The sequence below is a fragment of the Mustela nigripes genome, chromosome 2 (genome assembly GCF_022355385.1).
Source record: "Mustela nigripes isolate SB6536 chromosome 2, MUSNIG.SB6536, whole genome shotgun sequence".
In the NCBI taxonomy this organism is placed as follows: Eukaryota; Metazoa; Chordata; class Mammalia; order Carnivora; family Mustelidae; genus Mustela; species Mustela nigripes.
In genome coordinates, this window is record NC_081558.1 from 193,161,091 (window position 1) to 193,171,123 (window position 10,033).

Below are 10,033 nucleotides of genomic sequence, written 5' to 3' on the forward strand. Positions count from 1 at the left end.
TTTGTAACTGACAGCCAATGATTCAGCTACCCCTTTTTTATCTCATTTCCGTCTCTGGCACATTACTGCTACCACCTCATGGGACTCCTTTAGGAACCCTCTAAGCCATCTGACTCATGCACAAATCTGAGGTGTGAGGGAGCTAACACTACAAGGGTAATCCCTTTACCGATGAGGAAAGAAGGGAACCAGTGGACTCACCTGGTGAGACATGACTCACCTCAGTCATATCTCAGCTGAGGTTCATCTGACACCGCTCCTGAAGGTCTCCAGTAGGACTGAGCTCCAGTTGACCACAGAAGTGATTAGATCAATGAATCACACTTGCTTGGATAGACTTTCTCCCTTCCCCCATTACACTCTTTCCAGTCCTTAGGACAGTTTCAAAATAAACTGCCTATATAAAAGCTCTCGTGTGTAGCTCTGCTTTGGGGGCACCATAGCTAAAACAGCCTGGATGGGTTGACCAAAAATTACAGGATGAGCAGATGGAAGAAAATAGAGATGGAAGCCCATCACAATTTCAGAGATGTGAGATGTATGAGGCAATAATATATCTTAATGGAAAAATACCTCTAACATTTACTACATCCATATTCTATAATGCATGTCTCATGCTAATAGTATGTGAATGAATATTTTTTGATTGTCAAAAATTTTTAGAAAAGGTGGGGCATCCTTTTAAATATTTCCACTCAAGATAAAGATGTGGTATGTGTAGACGCACACACACACACAGGAGTATTGCTCAGTGATACAAAAGGAATGAGATCATTTGTAACAACATGGATGGACCTAGGTGATATTATGCTAAGTGAAATAAGTCAGAAGAAAATACAAATACCATATGGTTTCACTTATGTTTGGAATCTAAAAGGCACAACAAATGAATAAACAAACAAACAAAAAGCAGAAACCTGTAAATACAGAGAACAAACTGATGGTTGCCAGAGGGAAAGGAGATGGGGAGATGGACAAAATGGATGAAGAGGAGTGGGAGTTACAGGCTTCCAGTTATGGAATGAATCTGAGTCATGGAGATAAAAGGAACAGCAAAGAGAATACAGTCAATGGCTTTATAATAGCTCTGAATGGTGACAGATGGTAGATGCTCTTGTAGTGAGCACAGCATAAGGTATAGAGCTGTCAAATCACTATGTTGTACATCTGAAACTAATGTAACTTTGTGTGTCAACTACACGTCAATAAAATAAATAAATAAATACATACATACACTCCATTAGAAATATCAACACTTTAGCACACATACAGAAAGATCAACTGCATAAAACAGTGCTATTCAGAGTGTATTTTAAAACCCATAAAAATCCACAGAGCACCACAGGTCACTGCATCTGGTAATAAGACACAGACATAAAGTTGTGTGATGACCATCTACTTTCATGTTTGTGTGTGTGTGTGTGTGTACATGTTTGTGTCTCCTGGGTAAATGGACTTTTTACTCCAATCTCCCCTAAACCCTCCACAGGCCTAGAACTGAGAAATGAAGAGTAAATGACGAGGGTAAATGTGGACATTCAAATGGTAGTTGGGAGGCAGCCATGGTAACACCAAGGAGTAGCTGATTCCATCAACCATTTGTTTCCACTAACCACCTCAAATAAACCTACTTCAACTATTATCTAGTTATCATGTAGATATTACAACTATTATCTATTATTACTAGTATTACAAATACTAATAATAATCTTTTATACAGATAATTGATATATCAATTGATAATTGATATTTTCCTATTAAATTTTTAGTAAAAACTTCTTTGAAAAAATCTCAATTTCTTTTATCTCTAACTTAAAATATAAATAAAAGTTTAAGAAAATACAGCTTTAAGATGAGCCCCTCAGATACCTTTTCTTCCTGACAGATCATATCTGATTATTGTTCCCATATAGAAGTACCGGAGCCAAAAAGGTGGGCAACAATCTCAGTGAGACAAGATGGTGGACTGAAATAGAGCAATTTGATAAGAATAGAGTTAAGTTAAAAGATTTGAAAGATATTTAGGAAATAAAATTGTTAGAACTTAGTGACTGATTAGATGTGAGAGATGACAAATAATCTAACACACACTATTAGGTGTTGGTTTTATACTCCCTTCCAAACTAATTCTAACAACAGCTGCTAGGGAATAGCTTAGTATAGGTGATAGGCAGTTTTAATTAGGATGAAATGCCTTGATGAAGAAAACTTAGATGATCAATGGAGGAAGAGAACCTGGGAAAGAATAGAAATGACAACCATTTGATTTTGTATAGAAGATTAAAGACAGAAAAGGCACTGCATTCTGATAAAATCTTACTAAGAAGATTTCTAAATGAAATAAACACTGCTTCTTTTAGGACAAACTCTCATTATGCTGAATTTCACTAATTTTTCATGTAATCAACTGGTTATCAATGAGGGGTGAATCCCCCTAAGAGCATTTGTCAATGTCTGGAAATATTTTGGCTGCCATAAACTGGGGGGATTCCCCTGGATCTCATACTCAAGAGGCCAGGGCTATTGCTAAGCATCCAATAATGCACAGAACAGTCCTCTATAATAAAAAATTGTCCAACACAAAATATCAATCGTGTCAAGACTGAGAAACTCTGAAACCCACTAACATCAGAAATACTAAATTTGGAGGTCCCTCGGTGACTCAGTGGGGTAAGCCCCTGCCTTCGGCTGAGGTCATGATCTCAGGGTCCTGGGATCAAGCCCTGCATGGAAGCTCCCTGCTCAGCAAGGAGCATACTTCCCCCTCTCTCTCTACCTGCCTTTCTGCCTACTTGTGATTTCTGTCTGTCAAATAAGTAAATAAAATCTTCAAAAAAAAATACTAAATTTTACAGACAGGCACTGTGTTATGTTGTGGGAGTCACTAAGAAAAGTAAGTCACAGGCCTTGTCCATGAAGAACACAAGACTAATCGATTACCTTTCAATATAAGAATACCTATTAAAATAATAGCCCAATAGAAATAGAAGATATGCCATAAATCAATATGTCTGAAATTGCTAAATAAATGATCCCAATGATAAATGCTGTAGGCAGTTTATAGATTTTTATAGATTAAAGAGCAAAAGTTGGCCTAGGAAAAAACTATAGATATTTTGTGAACAAGGCAAGATCCAAAGTGATTTCAGAAGAGGTAGGTTAGAGCTTAGCTCCTCACAGAACTGTAAATCATGGGACAGATGGAACAGCATACACCAAGCCTTTATATTGGGAAAATACAAAAGTTTTCCAGAGAACAAAGGGTATACTCCATTGCTTACCTAGAAAAACTAACAAGGCTGGTAAGCAGTTTAAGGCCAGGTTGTTGATAGTCTCAACTGATCCTTGAACAACATTGGCCTAAACAGCATCAGTCCACTTATAAGTGGGTTTTTTATATTATAGTACAATACTATAAATGTATTTTCTTTTCCTTATGACCTTCTTAAGACTGACTTATTTATTTTAGAGAGAGACAGCATGGGCAGGGGCACTGGCAGAGGGAGAGGGAAAGGTGGGGAGAGTGACAGAGAGAGAAGCAGAACCACTGAGCATGGAGGCCCCCACAGGGCTCGATTTCACAACCTTGAGATCACGACCTGAGCTGAAATCAAGAATCGGAGGTTTAATCAAAGGAGCCACCAGACACTCCTTCCTCATGCTTTTCTTAATAACATTTCCTGTTCTTTAGCTTACTTTATCATAAGAATACAGTATATAACACATATAGAATACAGTATATAACACATATAGAAAATATGTGTTTACTGTTTTATCAGTAAACCTTCTAGTCAACAGTAACTAAGTTTTGGGGGAGTCAAAAGTTATATGTGGATTTTCAAGTGCATGGGGTCGTGCTCCCAACCTCTATGTTGTTCAAGGGTCAATTAAATTTTGCTTAATTGGAGGTGGAATTTGCAGCAATGAACTAACAGGATGAAATCTGTATTTTAGGAAACACACGGACTGACAGTATATATAGAATTAACTACCAGAAGCACCATGGGCAGAGAGAACTCAGGGGGGATAAAAATGCCTGATGTATAGCATAATAGATTCTGGCACCAAAATGGTGGCTTTGAGAAAGAGAACAGATAAGGAAGGAAGGTAACTTAAGAAGCAAGAATAGACAGGACTCTTCAGGTGTTTTAGGGGCAAAGAAGAGTATGTTATCAAAAGAAATTTGTTTTGTTAAAAATGAGAATTAAAAACTGACCTAACCCAATTTGGTCTTTTATCCAATGTGATTCTTTCTTGTAAATAATGGTAAATTCTGATAATTAGAAGTAGGGGATGGCTATATTTGATGATGATGATGATGGTGATGATGATAATTTTATAACTATTTTCAGAGGCATCACAGAGAATTCTCTTGGCCTTGCCTGGCTCTTATTCCAGTCCCTGGGCAGTGACAGTCCTGCATAAGCTCTGTTCAGCTTCCTGTAGGTGCCTCCTGAGAGGGCCTTGTCTCAGGTCTACACTGTACAATTCTTCCCTCCTTACCCAAGGGCTTTGCTTGGTGGGATCCTACTGAAATCTGCCTGTTGCCCAATTCATACAATGTGGAAGTATATGGAGGTCAACAGTCTATCAGGGCACACATTAACCATTCAGGTATGTTTATGTATACACACACACACACACACACACGCCTACAGAAAATCCCAAGGCATGGTCTCCACTACTTCCCAAGTTGTCCTGTAGGATCAAGAAACTGATCACCTATAGCAGTGGTGATCTTGATGAGATATCCTCACACCCTCTTCTTCTTTCTGCTTTGTTTCCCTGTCATTCTCACCTGTATCTCTGGGGTCACACACCCCCAGTTAAGTGCTTGCTCTTACCCCTTTGTTTCAAGTCTGCTTTATGAAGAACTCAGATAAAAGCCATGATGATGATGATGATGATGATGATGATGAAGACAGTAACTAATATTATTGATGTCTGTTAAGTGTCTATCAACATTACAAGCACTTTCATCCTTATTATGATCCTATAAGGTTGGTGTTAAACTATTCTCATTTTACAAATGAAGAAACTAAGGCAAAGAAAGTTTCCTGCATTTCCTCTTCAGTAAGTTCTGGTGACAGTAACTTGTTAATGAGGCTATAGATGCTTATTCATTGACATTTTCCCTCTCCAAATGAAACAAGAAAAAAACAGGGGGAAAATAGGTGGTAATATTAAGCAGATATTTCTAGCCCATTTTGGTAACAGATGTAATACCGATTCAGTGAGTACAAAGTAGACTTTGAAATTACCTATTATTCATTATCATATAATTAATTTTAGTAGGGGAATATTTTATTTGTGACTATCTGTATTTTTGAGAAGTAATCACCAATACCAAATTGACTTCTAAAATTTTAGGGATAATGGCAATTCTAGAGACAAGAGCAGCAAGCACCTTGCTAGGTGACGAAATCAGATCTTCAGGGTATACACTAGCTCTTTCTGACAGTCTTCAGCACTTTACAGATGTCTGAATGATGCATCTCCAAATCATATTATGTACTTGTGCCACATTCAGCACACCCTGGCAGAAATATACTTCAATCACCTTCCTAGAATTGGTTCTTCTTACTGATTTCACAAACTCTGGGCACCAAAATCCAGGTTCTAATAACAGGTAAGGTCCTCCTAGATACTTATAATGTAAGAGTAGTAAGGGGCATCCTTTAAGACAGGCTAAACTGAGATAATATAATTTGTTAAGAATCATTGGACACTTGGACTAAAATATTGGACACTGGACATCTTGTACTAAAAATGACATCATTTATGGACTAGCAAATATAAAAATTATTGTAAATACAGTATATATATAATGTGCTGTAAGCCTATTCCTAATTTTTACCCAGGTTCTATTCAGGGAACAGGTGAAACACTTAGCAAGAACAGTTAAGGATGATGCTTCTATCCTGCTCTTGTTCAGACCTATTTTCTTCATCTGATGCTCTTCCTTGCTGTACCACACTGCCTGCCATTTCCATTGTAATGATCACTTTCTGGTATTGGAGCTTCTCATTCAAATGGCATAACATTTTGAGTTTCTCTAATTATGATTGCTTAGAGTTTACCCTTAAGGTTATAGTTATCACCAACTGACTAATGTTCAACTTCTAAGATTTCCTATTGTGGAAATGTGTTCGTGCAATTACAAAGAAATGACACCTTTCCCTCACACAATTGCTCATCTGTAGCTCGTCTTAGTACCTCTGAGGGGCACCACCTTTCTGAATACCTACACTTTCAAGTTGCAGACTCTGTACCATGGTTCAGATTGCATTTTGGAATGAAGTAGATAAAGCTGAGTTTCAAAATACAGTTGGAAATAATGGAATTTAAAGATAACTGGGAAGAGCTAGTAGTCTTGAGTATGGGAGCATTTTAAATACTGATGGCAGAAAACAATAGAAACAAAAATTAAAAACAAACAGCAAGCTGAAAAGGCAATTACAATATTACAAAAGACAAGGGGGAAGTAAAGATCTCTTGCAAACTAATAAGAGAAATAATTAACACTACAGTAGAAAAATAAAGGACACTAAAAGGAAATTCACAAAAGAAATAGAAATAATCAATATATTTTTTAAAACTATAATCTAATCAAATGAATAATAATTAAAGCAACAGTGAGATGTCAAACCTATAAAACTGTCCAAAGCTTCAAATAATCACCATTATTAGTAAGGCTATTAAGAAATGGAGACTCACATTCTATTGTTGGCAGTACATGCTGGGACATGCTTTTTCAGAAACACTTTTCCATTACAAATATTTTGAAAACCCATCTTGTGACTTGGAAATTCAATTTTTTAAATATTTTCTAAGGAAATAATTACTTAATTACGTAACAATTTAGCTGCACTGATGCCCTTACAATCTACTTATGATTGCAAAGCCAATGGATCAACCGAAATAATGGTACTCTCATGCAAGAAAATATTACATAGTCACAAAAATAAATATATAGATATATTTAATTGCTATGAAAAAATATGATACCATAAAATTTTTTTAAATAATCTACAAAACAGTATTTACTATAATTCAACCTTATTTTCGAATAAATGACATATGCATACTTTTTAAATATTAAGGTATATGTGACAAAATACCAAAATGTTAATGGTACTTGTACCTACATATTGAGATTTTGATTGGATTTTCTTTTTTATCTGCATTTTTAAATTTCCTACTGTAATCCTGAATTCATGGAATATATTAATATAAAAATTTATCTGAAGTATTGAAAGACATTTTTGTAGAAGAAAAATATTCTGGAAGCCAACTCAATTATTTGGAGAAGTAAATATTACTTCTTTTGACTAACTCCTACTCTAACTACTAGAGCTTACAAATTATAAATACCCTCTTACTGCTTTTAAAATACACGTGTGATTTCGATAGAAGGTATTTTCTAACATAAAATCTATATTTGGAAGGCTTCCAGCTTAAAACAGCATCCAGTTAACACATCTTGATGCAACATTTATAAATTTCCCACATACGTAGCTGTGAGTACCCTGAAAAATGCAAAAACATAATGCTACAAAAATCTGGTCTGTAAGAATTTATTTACTTAGGGAGCTAGATTGACAAATGAAATAGTAGCCCTCCATATCTGCGGGAAAATATGCCATTAGTTCCACTAAAGTTCAAGTATCATGGAATGCAGCACAGTGCAATGGCTGAATAAGTATTGACGAGTGAGGCACTGCTTGTTAGACCAAGTACATCTGAAGTGGACATCCTGGATTAGGGCAACTTGCTGAAAACACCAGTCATACTATTTTGCAGAGAAGGATGGAAATGAGAGAAAAGAAGATTCATAAGACCTTGAATATTTTCTACAAGCAGAAACAAAGAACAATTGTTGTCTTGCTAATCAAAAGTTAAAAACCAAATATACATCTTTAAGGATTAAAGGGGGGAAAAAGCACAGATACAAGTAGCCTTAGGAATTTAAAATTGAAGGAACAATGAGGATAATTATGAGGTGGCTTCCTTTTTGGCAGTTAATTTGGATACATTAATCATAATCAACTCTCTTTAATCAGAAATTGGGATTTCCTGAGGACTTTTCATTAATTGCGAACCAGAGCAGTAGGCAAATTATTCTTCACTGTAGATCAGAGTACTCCTTTGTGGGTTATGTTCGTATCCCACAGAATTAAGTTCAAATAGAATTTTTACTGAATTTTGCTATCATATTACCACACATTCCCCATTATTTCATTATTGCTAATAGGAAACATATGTATCCTTAAAATGGTATACCATGAAGTGACTGAGCTAATGAGTAAAAGTGAGTCTCAACAGGTACTGCTGAGAGCGTGTAGGTGAATGGTTTCAGGGCTGATATTTTATTCAGCATGGAAGCAGTTAAGCCAGCTCCACATTCTCCTCTATTTTACACTGGCTTCTAATGACAATGAATCAAATTATATTTCTTTATAAGATTTAACGTTTAACTTTTCTAATTTTACTTTTATAACGAAATTGAAGTAGGGCTGTGTGCAGTCGTTTGGATAAAATTGAAAGTGCCATCAGCTACGTTCTTTAAACTAAATAACAGCCTTTTGTGTTTAACTTTAGCAAGGGGTCCAATAGTCTTATGTGAAAATGCTCTACCTCTTTTGTTGGAATTTGACCAAGAGCTTTGAAACTGCAAGTGAAATTGCTTATTATAAATGGAGAGTTCCCAGAAAGAAAAGTTTAATTATAATGCAATTATTTGAATTAGTGTGTTTGTGTTTGATTACATATATACATTTGGGGACAATTACCAATCCTTTTGATATCTACATTTAGTCATTCATGTCTTTTCAGTTTAGAGGCAGTTTCACCAGAGTGGTGGTTTTACAAATCATTTTTCACCTTTGCTATGAACTTCTCGAAAACTTGGTGTGAGGGGCTGCCTCCTTCAGGGAAAAGCACTGCATGGGAGTCAGTAACCAAAATCTCTTTCAGGTTCAGAAGCTGCTAAGTATACATCTTTGTCCAAGTCCTGTAAGATCTCCAGGCCTCTTGTTTCTTCAGCCATAAGATTAACTAACAACAATAATTATTAATTATGTTATTACTGTGATTATGAAAATAACAGTTGTTAACATTTACTGGGTGCCTGTCATATGTCACAGAGCACGTTGTAAGATCTCATTTGTTACCACAAGGGCTCTACATCCAGCCATTTTACTGATGAGGACACTCAAGTACGAAGAGGGTTAGAAATTTGCCCAAGATCTCATAGCTAGTAAACAGCAGGGCCAGAAAATTGGGGTCTATATTAGCAACAGAAGATAAAAGGCCCTTTCAGTTCTAAAATTAAAATTAAAATAGAGATCATTTGCTAAATTATAGCAAACATGTTATCCATAGGTCTAAAAACTGTTCCTTATTGGTATAATTTATAATGGCATGTAATATAATCATTCATAAGCTTTTTTTTAAAGCTACCATTTGAAAGGAAGACTACCTATAATTTTTATATAAAATACCAGCAGTAATGTTGCATTTTGTTAATCTTCAATTGACCATTTTCCTCTTTTAAGTCATGTCCACTGTTACCATCTGTGCTTCTTTTGACTGTGCATTTGAAAGGTTTGACTGAAATGTAACTTCATTGTCTGTAAAGTAAAGGCAGAAACAATGAAACCGTACTCACATTATTTTAGTAGAGCATGTACTCTAAAATGTTTAGCCAGAATAACAAAGTTCATGTCAATCCTAGTTATTATAGCAGCTTATAAACCTCTTAGAATCCACTGCAAAGCCAGCCTGAGGGTTTGAGTCTCTTGGTAAATAGGGTTGTCCCACTTAGTAAACTCATAGTTACAATGCCTGCTTTTATAGTTTTCTTCTCACCATGTTGGAGCTTACCCCATCCCTCTTCTCACACTGAGCCTATTGGTCTGCAATATTTTCTCCTCCTTGGTGAACTCTTACATATCCCTTCTTTTATTCTTGGACACTCAGCTTTGTGTCACCTCCTCCTAGGACATGGTCCTCAGGCCCCACTAAGGTGCAC